The sequence below is a fragment of the Triticum urartu genome, chromosome 1A (assembly GCF_056163025.1).
Source record: "Triticum urartu cultivar PI428250 chromosome 1A, HENAU_Tu73, whole genome shotgun sequence".
Lineage (NCBI taxonomy): Eukaryota > Viridiplantae > Streptophyta > Magnoliopsida > Poales > Poaceae > Triticum > Triticum urartu.
The window spans coordinates 1,356,333-1,372,412 of NC_141873.1; positions in this window are offsets into that span (position 1 = coordinate 1,356,333).

Below are 16,080 nucleotides of genomic sequence, written 5' to 3' on the forward strand. Positions count from 1 at the left end.
TGGAGTCAATCCGTTTGGCAGCCAGAGAAGCACACATAGCACCTGGCCTCTGTTTGTGTGGATGTACAACCTTCCCCCTGGTTGTGCATGAAGAGGAAGTACATTCACATGAGTATGCTAGTTGAAGGACCGAAACAACCAGTGAACGACATCAATCTGTCTCTGGGGCTGCTGAAAGAGGAGCTTGACACGCTGTGGAAAACGCCAGCCAATACGTGGGACGCCGCAGAGAAAGAATATTTCCCTATGAGAGCCGCGTTGCTCACGACGGTGCACGACTATCTCGGTTACGGATATGTCGCGGGGCAGGTGGTCCACGGATTTTCTGGATGCGTCAGGTGCATGGATGACACAACGTATTGCCAGCTAGATAGAGATCCCGGGTCTTCGAAAACCGTGTTCATGGGACATCGAAGGTGGCTTCGCGACGATGACCCATGGAGAAAACGCAAGGATCTGTTCGACGGTGAAACCGAACCCCGAGGATGCCCGCGTACGAGGAGCGGCGAGGAAATAGACAAGCTGTTGAAAAATTGGAAAGATTGCCCACTGCCGGGAAAGAAGCAAAAGGCGCCAGAGCCGGGAAAGAAGCGAAAGGCGCCAGAGTCGCTGGTGAAGGTATGGAAAACGAGGTCTGTTTTCTGGGACTTGCCGTACTGGAAGATCCACCGTGTGCCTCACAGCCTTGATGTAATGCATATCACGAAGAACGTGTGCGAGAGTCTGCTTGGTACCCTGCTCAACATGCCAGAGAGGACCAAACATGGGCCGAAAGCAAGGGCAGACTTGAAATCAATGGGCATCAGGCAGGAGCTTCATGCTATATATGATGATGATGATGATGATGATGAGGCGAAGCAGGACACGGAAAGTTGTCGCAAAGGCAAAAAGGCCAAGAAGACTGGAAATGACTACCCTCCCACGTGCTTCACTCTAAGTCAGGAGGAGATCGAGCAGTTTTTCACCTGCCTCCTAGGAGTAAAACTTCCTTACGGTTACGCGGGGAAGATAAGCAGATACCTAGACCCAGCGAAGCAGAAGTTCAGCGGGATGAAGTCTCACGACTGTCACGTGCTGATGACGCAGATACTTCCAGTTGCAATCCATGGGATCATGGATGCGCACGTCCGTGAAACGCTATTTGGCCTATGCAACTTTTTCGACGTCATCTCTCGGAAGTCTGTTGGCGTGAGGCAACTTAGAAGGCTACAGGAAGAGATCGTGGTGATACTATGCGAGCTTGAGATGTACTTCCCGCCCGCATTCTTCGACGTTTCGGTGCATCTGCTGGTCCATGTCGTGGACGATATCATCCAACTCGGGCCGACGTTCCTGCACAACATGATGCCGTTCGAAAGGATGAATGGTGTCATCAAAGGATACGTTCGCAACATGTCACGTCCAGAAGGAAGCATAGCCAGGGGCTTTCTGACCGAAGAGTGCATCTCCTACTGCACGAATTATCTAGGCATCGAGAACCCCGTTGGTCTGCCCGTTAATAGGCACCTCGGCAGGCTCGCTGGATGGGGTCACCGTGAGGGTCGCCGCGAAATGCATGTCGACTTCGAGGGTCGACTCGCTGACTTTGAAAGAGCAAACCTAGTCGCGCTACAACACATAGACGTGGTCGATCCTTAGGTGGTAGAGCACAAAACCTTTATTAAGAAGACGTACAATGACCGAGGCCAACAGAGGACGGACGGAGATATACTCAAAGAGCACAACTCATGTTTCACGCGTTGGTTCAAGCAGAAGCTTCTGTCGTACCCTTTACATGAGGATTCTTCCGCGGAAGAACAACTCATATTCGCCTTGTCACAGGGCGCCGAGCACAACCTGATGACCTATGAGGCGTATGATATCAACGGCCACACATTCTACACCGAGGCCAAGGACATGAAGAGCGATGGTTATCAGAACTCCGGGGTAACGATGGAATCCTACACCGGTAACGACAAGGACAGATACTACGGAAGGATCGAGGAGATCTGGGAGCTGAGCTACGCTGGAGAGAAGGTCCCGATGTTCCGTGTCTGATGGGCGAAGAGCGTCCTAAAAGAAGACCGGTATTTCACCACCATGGTTATACCCGAAGCCAAATCCAAGACCGCGGGCGCAAACGTCACCGCGAAAAATGAGCCATGGGTACTGGCTTCCCAAGTGGACCAATGCTTCTTCATTACCGACCCGTCAAAGCCCAGTCGTGTTGTCGTGAGGAGAGGCAAAAGGAAGATCATCGGAATGGATGGAGTAGCCAATGAGCAAGACTTCGACAAGTACGGCGACCCGAGGATCGAACATGACGACAATGATGAAGTAGCAGCATACACCACAAGAAGAAGCAGGACCACCCTACCTAAAAGACGTCCATTCCACAGAAGAACTCCATTTGCGAAAAAGAAGGGCAAGAAGATTGTGAACAGATAGCTAGCTAAGATCGATTGTATTTAAATCGTAGCCTTCATTTCTCGATTGTATTTCATGGGCACTTTCTGAACTATCATGAATATTTTTAAATTTCATGGACACTCGATCTCGACCCCCCTCCATCTCGATCGCTATCCCACCTCGCCAGATCCGGTCCCCCTCGCCGCCGAGCACCCCCCGGTCCACCGGCCGCCGCCGCCGACCCCCCGCACCCTCGATTCCCCTACTCAACCGCCGCCGCCGACCCCCCGCACCCCTCCCCTACTCAACCGCCGCCGCCGACCCCCCGCACCCCGCGCACCCTCCCCCGCTCCACCGGCATTACTGTTTGATGATATTTTTTAAAAAATTATTACTGTCTTATAAAAAATATTACTGTTATGATTTAAACAAGTTTGAACATATTTAAACACAAATAAGTATCAAACAACATTTTAAATGCATAAAAAAAATTGTGGAGCCTGGGAATCGAACCCAGGACCTCTTGGTGTGAGAACTGGCTGCTAACCAGTCGAGCTAGTAGAGGGAACTTGGTGTGCATTAGGTCAGGTGGAAGATAACCTGTTGGCTCGAGCAGAAATCAAAAAAAAAATACTAATGGCGCACTAGGGTGAGGTGCGCCATTAGTATGGATGTACTTATGGCGCACCGAGGGGTGGTGCGCCATTAGTATTGTGCCCTCGCCCTCGATCCCCTTCCCCTCTCCTATCCCCGGCCCAAACCTATCCCCTCTCTCTCCCTCGCCCTCGCCCTCGATCCCCTTCCCCTCTCCTCTCCCGACGCCGCTGCCCCGCCGCCTCGACGCCGCCCCGACGCCGCGACGCCGCCCCGTCGTCCTCGTCTCCGCCCCGACGCCCCGACGCCGCGATGCCGCCCTCTCCTCTCCCGACGCTGCCGCCCCGCTGCCCCGTCGTCCTCGTCTCCTCGGCGCCGCTCTCCCCGTCCACACCATCGTCGCCGGAGCACCACCACCACCCGGACCTCGTCGCCTCCCGGACCTCGTCGCACCACCACCACCCGGACCTCGCCGCCCCACCTCGTCGCCCCGTCCACACCACTGCCCCCGTGAGCTCCCCCTCCTCCTCTCCCCCTCACCACCGTCCATGATGCATTTATTTTTCTGGAAAACTCCATATATTTCCTTCCATGTAAGAAGTTTAATACAAGTTTCATAGACAAGTTCCTTTATTGGAATTAACTTTGTTGCTTAAGTTGCAAAGAATATGGGTCAATTTGAAGTTGCTAAATTTTGTTGTCCTAGACTTATTTCTGTCTCCAATTTTTGCCCGGTAGATATACATTTCTGGAAGACTTCCCAATTTAAATTGTCTTGACACATCTTGCTGACATGTAAGATCCACATGACGGTTGACTAGGCACCAAACGAAGTCATATTTGTATGTAATATTATCCATATAAATTGCTAATGGAGCTCGAGCTACATGGAGCCTGAAATTTGATATTTTTCAAAGTTATAATTTTAAGGTTTCAAAAAATTCTAAAAAATGCACACATACCTATGGATTTATACCATTTGGCTGTAAAATACAAAAATGTGCGAGCTAGGCAATACTAACAAAATCATGTATTTCTAGCACATGTACTATTCTCTATAGAAGTACATGATTTTTTTTGTACAACTCACATGAAAACTTACTTCATAATGAAATTTTACACAGATCTAGTATACATCTATAAGTACTTGTGTATATTCTCAGATGTTTCTGAAACTTAGAAGGTCAATTTTTAATAAAATTCGGGCTTCATGGAGCCCGGGAGCCAAAAAGCCTCACTTTATACTGGCCGATCATTGTATGCTCATATCAGGTTAGGAATGGAGTGTTTAGAGAGCCATTTATCTGTCTTGGTGTAACTGTCAATTTTTTGACGGATGGCTATGGTAGAGTGTGAACGTATCAGGTGCACTGGCTCAATTCATGCACCAAATGCATTTGTGTTGTATGAGCAAAAACTGAGGGATATAGTCACGCTAGTAGATGGATTGTTTAAACAATGCAGAATAGTCCTTTTATTCCATCTCTTGCTGCACATCCTGCTCCAGTAGGGAATTGGCGTCGACAACAAATCCAACTGATACTTTCTTCTTCCTCAGATTTTTGGTTTGATCCTGCAATTCTTGCTCTTGCAGCTCATTTTGTTAGCCATTAAATAAACAATAGTAACAGAAGGAGCATACTATCTAGGGTGAGGATTGTACGAAGTTCCTGATCCATCAGTACCTTATTTCTGAGGTCAAATAGCTCATCAAGGAATACCTTATTCTCCAAAAATATGCGGCTTTGACATAAGCAAGGCAGAACCACTAACAACACTGTCATATATAGTGAACCTAACTCTATAGAATTTTTTTTCTTAAAAGTTGAGCTAAATCCTAACTACAGTGGATACATCACCATTTAGATGCTCTGAAGTAGGTTTTCACTAAGAGAATTCAAAACTAAGACATGTTCTTAAACTGAAGCAGTATTTGTATCACAGAAAAAGTTCTGAAGCTGTTGAACCTTACCTTATGTAACAAGTTTTTTGCCTTCTCTGACCTGATATGCTTGACGATATTTCTGTTTGATTCTCAATTTGATCAAGCTCCTTCATGCTAAGTGGACCCATAAATACACCAAGTATATTGTACTACTATGACTGAGAGCTGATAAATTGGAGAAACATTGCAATATATATACAACAAGTAACTGTTCAGCCCCGTCTCTGTAAACTAGTACAAAGTAATCCTTGATGTTCAGACCCAAAATTTAAGCATCAAGTTTGTTCGACAAAAAAAGGCAAGGAACATCATGAACAACTCTCCATGACTTAATTTTCCTATATGCATTGGCCCGTACAGCAGGTTCACTTTTCCTATATGCATTGGCCAGTACAGCAGGTTCACTTTTCAAAACAAATTAGAGCGGACCTCATACACCGAAGAAAACCTGAAAAAAAATGAAGTTCAACCCCTCACTTTTCCTATATGCATTGGCCTGTACAGTTGGATTTGTTTCTGATTTTAGTGTTTTCAGTCTATTTTTCTATTTCTGCTTTAACATAACAGAATAACTAATGGTGGCAGCCTAATGATGACAGACTAAGTTTCTGATTTATTTTCTTATAGAAGTGTAGATTCATTGGTAGCAATTGTTTTCAGTGTCTCATGTTGCTTGTAGTGGTTTGTCCAAAATGTTGAATGATACTGCTTGGAGATGCATATATTGTTTCACCTCTTCACATGCCAATGTATTTTCCATGTTGTGATGGAGGCCTTTTTTGCCTTGTCCACCCGAGAGGCCCTTGAGTTTGCCGGAATGTCGATTAACTTCCGTTCCGGCAAATTCGGGTACTCCATATGTCCTATTTTCAGCAAAGGTCATGCTGAAATTTTCCGTGAATTTTAGCATGACTTTGCTAAAAATAGGACATATGGGGTACTTGTGACTAATGCATGGGCCGGGGTATCTTAGTAGTTAATTAAGTAGGATCAAGTGCCCCGGCGTACTTGTGACTAATGCATGGCTTTTAGGGTGCCTCGGTGTCGATAAAAACCGAAATGATGAAAGCTTAGGCTTTTAGGGTGCCTCGGCGATGAAAAACCCTCAATGATAAAAGCTTAGCTTTTAGGATGCCTCGGTGTCGACAAACCCTAAATGATGAGACCATGATCTTGTTCCTTGACAATAACCAACTTTTTGACCAAACTTTGTTCCTATTTAGAGAGAAACATGGCCAACAACGATGAGGCCGGGGGTTCGGGCGGCAAGGCATTCTGGAAGCTGTCCTAGGAGATGGAGGAACAACCTCACTTGTATGAGGACGCCGCCTTCCCCACCGATCCTGAGACCACTGATGGTACCGCCGAGGATGACCCCACTGATGCCACCACTGATGGTGCTGCCGAGGATGCCACCACTTATGATGGCGGCACACGCACAGATGGCAGCCAACCGAAGAGGCAACGGAAGGACCGGCGCCCGACCGTGCTCCGCACCCTCAAGGAGGAAGTTACCGAAGTGGACTCCGACGGGAATCCAACGGCGCCCGAACGAATAGTCAAGCGATACTCGCTTCAGCTTGGGTGCATTCTTCGGAGCACCGTCTTGATCGACACCGAGAACCTGAGGCATCCTGACCGAGGGAATTTGCGCAACCTCCTCTTCACGAAGCTGCACGAACGATACAAGTTCCCCGCTGAATTTGAAAACACAAGCCTCAAAGGGAATAAAGTGAACAATGCTGCCCTCACGAAGATGAGCAAGGCCCTGTCTACTTGGAAAAGCAATGTGAAGAGAATGATCGAGAAAGGTGAGAGTTATGAGAAGATCAAGGAGAAAAATCCTTCGATCACCGAAGATGACTACAACGACTTCAAGATCAATTGCCCGAGCACCGCAAACTCCGAATCAAGTAAGTGGGGGAAAGAAATGCGGGAGCTGAACTTAGGGGAACACACACTCGGTCCCGGCGGTTACAGAGTGGCGGAGCCTATATGGGACAAGGAGGAGGCGGACCGTGCCGAGCAAGGCCTACCGCCCCTCTTTGATAAATACGGTGACAAGCAGACCAGGAACTTTGTCAGGGCCCGGTACAAGAAGGACCCGAAAACAAAGGAGCTTACCACAGATCCGAAGACCAGGGCGCTTGAGCTTGTTCTCGTAAGGAATACACCCCCGCGTAATTAGCTCCATATGGTCGCATTCTAATTAATGAAGCCAAATTTCTAAATGGTTCACATTCCTTCCGCAGGCGACTGAAAGCAGTAGCGCGGGGTCGACTAAGAGCAACCCTTGGGACACCACTCTAAATAGGGCATTGAATGTAATGAAGAACAAGGATAAGCTCAGTAAGCCGACGTCAGCTGGTCGTGTGGCCGGTAAAGGCTTGTCGACAAAATGGTCGTCATACTATAACACTGGTGGGCGAAAGGAGAAAAAGACCAGCTCGGAAAGCCAGGCGCGCGAGTTTCAAGAACTCAGGGCACAGGTGGAGCGGATTCCGGAGATTGTCCAAGAGCAAGTGCAACAACAACTCGGAGCGAGGATCACCGCCATTGTGCCTATCTTGATCTAGGGGATTAGTGCGTGGATTGCGGGCGGCCAACAGGGGCCGCCCCCGATTCCTAGCTTCGCGGCCAGCAACTCGCAGAACGCGATGGCGGGGCCATTGGTGTCTCCGGCGCCGGCACGGGAGCTTAATGCACCCGGGTGTACGCCGGCCGGCACCTCTGCAGCAAGCGGCCCCTCCGTGAACTGCACGCCCGCTGTTGGCGGTGCCTCGACATTAGCCGAGCTCGACGCCATCATCACGGTAACTAATTAAGCCTCTCTCGGCCGAGGACTTCATCTCCTTGCCTTTGACTGGGCATCCCTGACGCCCTACATGTTTTTGCAGGGCGCCGCCGACGTTCCGTGCACTCTCCTGCACTTCGTGAACAACGAGTTGGTCGATGTCACCAAGGGCAAAATCGTTCAACCGGGCAACCCCTTGTTCCACGGTACCCAGATGCCACACAACTTGTTTAGGGTTCAACTGGTTCGGGTGCTGCCAGACTGCGACGAGTTCTTACCTCCGATTCGACCCGTCGGGGCCGACGATGATGACGTGATGACCCTCAGCACCTGCCTGAGTTGGCCCCTACTTTGGCCGAAGAGCCTAATTCGTTTGGGGGCGGGGGACACCACACTAGTAGAAAACAGGGCTATGGTCCAGGCCGGCTCAGCCCATTAGTCCCGGTTCAGTGTAGAACCGGGACTAATGTGGGCATTGGTCCCGGTTCGTGAGCCCAGGGGGCCGGCCGGGCCACGTGGGCCATTGGTCCCGGTTCGTCTGGACCTTTTGGTCCCGGTTGGTGGGACGAACCGGGACCAATGGGCCTCGCTCCTGGCCCACCACCATTGGTCCCGGCTGGTGGCCTGAACCGGGACCAAAGGCTCCCCTTTAGTCCCGGTTCTTGCCACCAACCGGGACCAATGAGGTGCCTATATATACCCTCGCCCGCGAGCAGAGCACTCTAGTGCTCTGTTTTTCTCTAGCCGGCGAGGGGAGGGGTTTGTGGTGCTCTAGCTCACCTCCTATGCACATGAGGTGTTCGATGGAATGCCCGAGCCACACTACTTAAACTTTCTCCTCTCGAAGCTCGACCTCCAAGCTTCATTTTCCTCGAGATTTGTCTAGATTTAGCGGTCCGTCACGCCCTGTCCCCGTCTGCACCGCCGTCGATCACCCGCGCTGATCTCATCACCGACACCACCGTGGTGAGCCTCTTGTTCTTATCTTCTTTCTGAAAGGAAAAATATTCTTACTTGTCTGTTTAGATAGATACTTGTATCATTTTCTTACATTTATTATTGCATCTTATATAGTGCGATGGTTTTGGTATCCGACCCCGTCGGCCCTCGTCCTGTCTATGATTCGGATTTGGTATGAATATTATCTTCATAACTATTGGTTCATTTATTGTTTATGAAAATTATGCCGACCAACGTGACATAGATTTTATTTATCTAGGATGTATGTGAATCGGAAATGCCAACCGACCCTATTGTCGAGAGGTTAAATTTAGTTCAGGAAGAAAACAATTTGTTGAAGGAAAAAATAAAAAAAATTGAGGAGGAGAAGATGATATTGGAGTTGCATGTTGCGGATGTCGTCGATGATCACAAGATCAAGATGGATGCAATGCGCTTGAAGATTAGAAAGATTAGAAAATATGCCATTCATACCGAGGCTTGGTATCATTATGCCGTTGGATCAATTGTTACCTTGGTTGCGATTATGATCGCATTTGTTTTCGCATTGAAATGTTTTACATAGTTTCAATGTATGGTTTAATTAATTAGATGCTCTGGAGAGCTATATGTTGTTAGATGAGAACTATGTATGCACTTTGGTTTTAATGTGATGATGAACTTCTATTAATTTGGACACTTAATTATATATAAATGCACGCAGATGAACCGGCAATGGATGTACGGTGACAGACACACCCGCGAGTACATTAAGGGCGTGCATGAGTTTCTCGATGCGGCTGAGGCAAACAAGCAGAATGGTTTTATGTGTTGTCCATGCACTGAATGTGGGAATACGAGGTCTTACTCTAACCGGAAAATCCTTCACTCCCACCTGCTTTACAAGGGTTTCATGCCACACTATAATGTTTGGACGAGGCACGGAGAAATAGGGGTTATGATGGAAGACGGCGAAGAAGAAGAGTACGATGACAACTATGTGCCCCCTGAATACGGTGATGCTGCAACGGGGGGAGCTGGTGAAGATCAAGAGGAACCAGACGATGTGCCCAATGTTGCTGCCACGGGTGAAGCTGCTGAAGATCAAGAGGAACCAGACGATGTGCCCGATGATGATGATCTCCGCCGGGTCATTGTCGATGCAAGGACGCAATGCGTTAGTCAAAAGGAGAAGCTGACGTTCGATCGCATGTTAGAGGATCACAAAAAAGGGTTATACCCCAATTGCGAAGATGGCAACACAAAGCTCGGTACCGTACTGGAATTGCTGCAGTGGAAGGCAAAGAATGTTGTGGCTGACAAAGGATTTGAGAAGCTACTGAAAATATTGAAGAAGTAGCTTCCAAACGATAACGAATTGCCCGACAGTACATACGCAGCAAAGAAGGTCATATGCCCTCTAGGATTGGAGGTGGAGAAGATACATGCATGCCCTAATGACTGCATCCTCTACCGCGGTGCATACAAGGATCTGAACGCATGCCCGGTATGCGGTGCGTTGCGGTATAAGATCAGACGAGATGACCCTGGTGATGTTGACGGCGAGCCCCTCAGGAAGAGGGTTCCTGCGAAGGTGATGTGGTATGCTCCTATAATACCACGGTTGAAACGTATGTTCAGAAACAAAGAGCATGCCAAGTTGATGCGATGGCACAGTGAGAACCGAAAGAAAGATGGAAAGTTGAGAGCACCCGCTGACGGGTCGCAGTGGAGAAAAATCGAGAGAAAGTACTGGGATGAGTTTGCAAAGGACCCAAGGAATGTATGGTTTGCTTTAAATGCGGATGGCATTAATCCTTTCGGGGAGCAGAGCAGCAATCACAGCACCTGGCCCGTGACTCTATGTATGTATAACCTTCCTCCTTGGATGTGCATGAAGCGGAAGTTCATTATGATGCCAGTTCTCATCCAAGGCCCTAAGCAACCCGGCAACGAAATTGATGTGTACCTAAGGCCATTAGTTGAAGAACTTTTACAGCTGTGGAATGGAAACGGTGTACGTACTTGGGATGAGCACAGACAGGAGGAATTTAACCTTAAGGCGTTGCTGTTCGTGACCATCAACGATTGGCCCGCTCTCAGTAACCTTTCAGGACAGACAAACAAAGGATACCACGCATGCACGCACTGTTTAGATGACACTGAAAGTATATACCTGGACAAATGTAGGAAGAATGTGTACCTGGGCCATCGTCGATTTCTTCTGACCAACCATCAATGTCGAAAGAAAGGCAAGCATTTCAAAGGCGAGGCAGATCACCGGAAGAAGCCCGCCATGCGCACCGGTGTTCACGTGCTTGCTATGGTCAATGATTTACACTACGTAATCTTTGGAAAGGGTCCCGGTGGACTAGCTGTTCCGAATGACGCTGAGGGACACGCACCCATGTGGAAGAAGAAATCTATATTTTGGGACCTACCCTACTGGAAAGACCTAGAGGTCCGCTCCTCAATCGACGTGATGCATGTGACGAAGAACCTTTGCGTGAACCTGCTAGGCTTCTTGGGCGTGTATGGGAAGACAAAAGTTACACCCGAGGCACGAGAGGACCTGCAACGTTTGCACGAAAAAGACGGCATGCCTCCAAAGCAGTATAAAGGTCCTGCCAGCTACGCTCTTACGAAAGAAGAGAAAGAAATCTTCTTTGAATGCCTGCTCAGTATGAAGGTCACGACTGGCTTCTCGTCGAATATAAAGGGAATAATAAATATGCCAGAGAAAAAGTTTCAGAACCTAAAGTCTCATGACTGCCACGTGATTATGACACAACTGCTTCCGGTTGCATTGAGGGGGCTTCTACCGGAAAACGTTCGATTAGCCATTGTGAAGCTATGTGCATTCCTCAATGCAATCTCTCAGAAGGTGATCGATCCAGAAATCGTACCAAGGCTAAGGAGTGATGTGGCGCCATGTCTTGTCAGTTTCGAGCTGGTGTTCCCACCATCCTTCTTCAATATCATGACGCACGTCCTAGTTCATCTAGTCGACGAGATTGTCATCCTGGGGCCCGTATTTCTACACAATATGTTCCCTTTTGAGAGGTTCATGGGAGTCCTAAAGAAATATGTCCGTAACCGCACTAGGCCAGAAGGAAGCATCTCCATGGGCCATCAAACAGAGGATGTTATCGGGTTTTGTGTTGACTTCATTCCTGGCCTTAACAAGATAGGTCTCCCTAAATCGCGGTATGAGGGGAGACTGTCTGGAAAAGGCACTCTTGGAAGAGACTCAATAATATGCAGGGACGGATATTCTTGGTCTCAAGCACACTACACAGTTCTACAGAACTCTACCTTGGTGACCCCGTATGTCGATGAACACAAGAACAGTCTGCGCTCCAAACACCCGGAGCAATGCGACGACTGGATTACATGTGAACACATCAGGACTTTCAGCAGTTGGTTAGAAACACGTCTCAGAGGTGACAACACTGTTTGTGATGAGTTGTACTTGTTGTCCAGGGGACCATCTTTGACTGCATTGACTTACAAAGGATACGAGATAAATGGGAATACATTTTACACGATCGCCCAAGATCAAAAGAGCACCAACCAAAACAGCGGTGTCCGCTTTGATGCAGCAACCGAGAGCGGAAAGGACACATATTATGGTTACATAGTGGACATATGGGAACTTGACTACGGATCTGATTTTAAGGTCCTTTGTTTAAGTGCAAATGGGTCAATCTGTTAGGTGGCGGGGTACAGGTAGACCCACAGTACGGAATGACAACAGTGGATCTGAAAAATCTTGGGTACACTGACAAACCGTTCGTCCTAGCCAATGATGTGGCACAGGTTATCTTTCTGAAGGACATGTCTACCAAACCGAGAAAAAGAAAAGATAAGGAAGCGAATACATCATACGATGAGCCAAAGAGCCACATAGTTCTTTCAGGAAAAAGGGACATCCTGGGAGTGGACGGCAAGACAGACATGTCTGAAGATTATGAAAAGTTTCATGAAATTCCTCCCTTCAATGTCAAGGCTGACCCAAGCATCCTGATAAACAATGAAGATTATCCATGGTTACGGCGCAATAAGCAAATGACACAAGCGAAGAAAAAGTGAAGACTTTCTCCCGCAATAAGCAAATGCTATGTGGGTGAAATTATGATACCATCCCAACTTTCAACTTTTTCAGAGTTCATTTGAAATGCTTTCATGTCTTATGGTTCGAAACTTTGATACTTCGAAAGTGATTGTCCATTTTGTATACGAAGTGCATCAAGTTTTTGTCGTAACCCTCTCTACTTTTTGGAACATGTCAACTTTCAACCTTTTCAGAGTTCATTTTGAAATGCTTTCCAATTTCGGAGTCATTTAGCTCAAAGAATGAATTGATAGCAAACAGAATGAACTACAAAACTTTTATGAAAATAAAAACAATCAATTAAAATATTATGTTATGATCAACTAAAATAAAACTATAACATTCTTCAATAGCAAAAAGAATATAATATTTGTGACCTAAAATCAAACTATAAGTATTTAATTGTAAGTATAAATAAAAAATAAATAGCAAAGAAGAAAAAAAATTCTATTTTTATATTAAGTTATTCATAAACTAGTGATTCACACAAATTTTATAAAATTCCAATTTAAACTATTCAAAATTTTAAAACTAATGGCACTAACAGAAAGTTTATAATTTTTGTGACCTAAAATCAAAAAGAAATCACTAAAAAACTATAAGTATTTAGTTGTAAGTATAAATAAAAAATAAATAGAAAAAAATTCTATTTTTATAGTAAATTTATTCATAAACTAGTGATTCACACAAATTTTTAAAAATTCAAATTTAAACTATTCAAAATTTAAAACTAATGGCACTAACAGAAAGTTTATAATTTTTGTGACCTAAAAGCAAAAAGAAATCACTAAAAAACTTTAAGTATTTAGTTTTAAGTAGAAATACAAAAATAAAAAACCAAAAAAATGTAGAAATAAAAAAGAAAAAACCAAAAAAAAGCCACCTACTGGGCCTCCACGGCCTGAATACGACTAGAAACCCTACATGGGCCAGGATTCAGGCCCGCAGAGGCCCAATAGGCCCACAGGCAGTAGCAAGTTTAGGCCCGAAAGCCTGCATTAGAGAGGAGCTCGAATGGGGAGGCAGAGCAGCGCTTATAAACCAGTGCCGGCGCCCTTCAGCTAGCGATGTGGGACTAAACTTTTGGGCGCGGGGCGCACAAGGGCATTGGTCCCGGTTGGTGGCACCAACCGGGACTAAAGGGGGCATTGGTCACGGTTCGTGGCACCAACCGTGACCATTGCCCCCCTTTAGTCCCGGTTAGTGCCACCAACCGGGACCAACGGCCTTTGCTTCCCGCCCTTTGGGCTGCCGAAAATTGGCCTTTGGTCCCGGCTCGTGGCACCAACCGGGACCAAAGGGGGGCATTGGTCACGGTTCGTGCCACGAACCGGGACCATTGCTCTGGCTATATAAGCCAACACTTGCGAAATTTTGGCCAACCGCTCCCATTCGCCCCGACGCCGCCCCGAGCCCGTCGTCGTCGCCGCCCCGAGCCCGTCGTCGCCCCGCGCCCGCCGCCGTCCCCCCGCCCCGCCGTCGCCCCGCCCCGCCCCGTCGCCGCCCCGAGCCCGTACGTCGTCGCCCCGCGCCGTCGCCCCGAGCCCGTCGTCGCCCCGTGCCCGCCGCCGTCGCCCCACCCAGTCGCCGCCCCGAGCCTGCCGCCATCGCCCCGCCCCGTCGCCGCCCCGAGCCCGTCGCCGCCCCGAGCCTGCCGCCATCGCCCCGCCCCGTCGCCGCCCCGAGCCCGTCGCCGCCCCGCCCCGTCGTTGCCCTGCGCCGGCGCCGGCCCTAGGTTGATGATACGATGATGTTGATGATGTTTTTTTTCCTGTTGATGATATGATGTTGTTTTTTTGTGTTGATGATATGATGATATTTTTTTTCTGTTGATGATATATGTGATGATGTTTTTTTTTCATATATGCATTTTTTCATATATGTATTAATTTTTTTAAGTTGTTAGTAGATATCGATTTTAGGTTAGTGCATTTTATCACTGATTTTAGGTTAGTTGAGCCTCTTTAGTGCATTTTATGTTTGTTGCATTTTAGGTTAGTGCATTTTATGTTAGTGGAGAGGAAAAAGTAAAATAAGGAAAAGGAAAATAAGTAGAGAAAGAAGGAGAAGAAGAAGGAGAAGACGAGGAGAGGAAGAAAAGGAAGAGGAGAAGAAGAAAAGAATAGAGGAGAAGAAGAGAAAATTAGAATATATATTCTATTTTCTCTTTTCTCCTCTATTCCTTTCTTCTTCTCCTCTTTTTTTTCTTATTTTTTTTCTTCGACACATGGGGGGGTCGAGAACGTCGGACATTCATGAGAGAGGCGAGGAAGAAGGGGAAGAAGAGGGAGAAGAAGAGGAGAGGAAGAAGAGGAAGTCTTCTCCTCTATTCTTTCTTTTCTTCTTTTTTCTTCTTCTTCTTCCTCTTTATTTTATCGGGAACGAGGGTCGTCGAGGGTCGCCGAGCGGTAGAGGAGAAACCCTAAGTAGGAAGTATCGTCGGTGTGAGATACATGTACCGTTGGTGTCGGACACTACATCCACATCCCACAAGTGGCGCGGGCTTCGACGCCCACGTCACTTGTGGGACGTGGATGTAGTGTCCGACACCGAAGGCCACATGTATCTCACACAGACGAAACTTGCTAGCTATTTAGGGTTTCCTCTACCGAAAAGAAGAGGAGAAATAAATAAGAAGAAGAAAAAAGAAGAAAAAGACGAGGAGAAGAAGAAAGGAATAGTGGAGAAGAAGAGAAAATAGAATATATTCTATTTTCTCTTCTTCTCCACTATTCCTTTCTTCTTCTCCTCTTTTTTTTTCTTCTTTTCTTCTTCTTATTCTTCTTCTTCTTCTTATTCTTATTAGCCAGAAGTAGAGAGAGGTTTCCTAGTGTCAAAGTATTGAAGAAATCCATGCCTTCATCATTAGCCGGAAGTAACCAGGGCATGTTGGTACGAAGTTCTGCAAAGTTATTTTGGAATGGAGTCCCGGATAGAATAATCCGCCTTTTGGTACCAATTCAGCAAAGGCCTTCCAAATAGCGATATTCGGAAGGCTCTTGCTGAACTTTTTACCAAAAGGCGGATTATCCTATCTGGGAGTCCGTTCCAGAACAACTTTGAAGAGCTTCGTACCATCATGCACATGTTACTTTTGCCTAATGATGAAGACATGGTTTTGTTGAATCCTGAGACACTACGCAACCTCCCGATCCCTCGGCGATCCTATCGAACATGAGAGGAAGAAGAGGATAAAAAAAGAAGAGGAAGAAGAAAAAAAGAGGAGAAGAAAGAATAGAGGAGATCTTCTCCTCTATTCTTTCTTCTCCTCTTATTTTTCTTCTTCTTCCTCTTTTTTTTATCGGG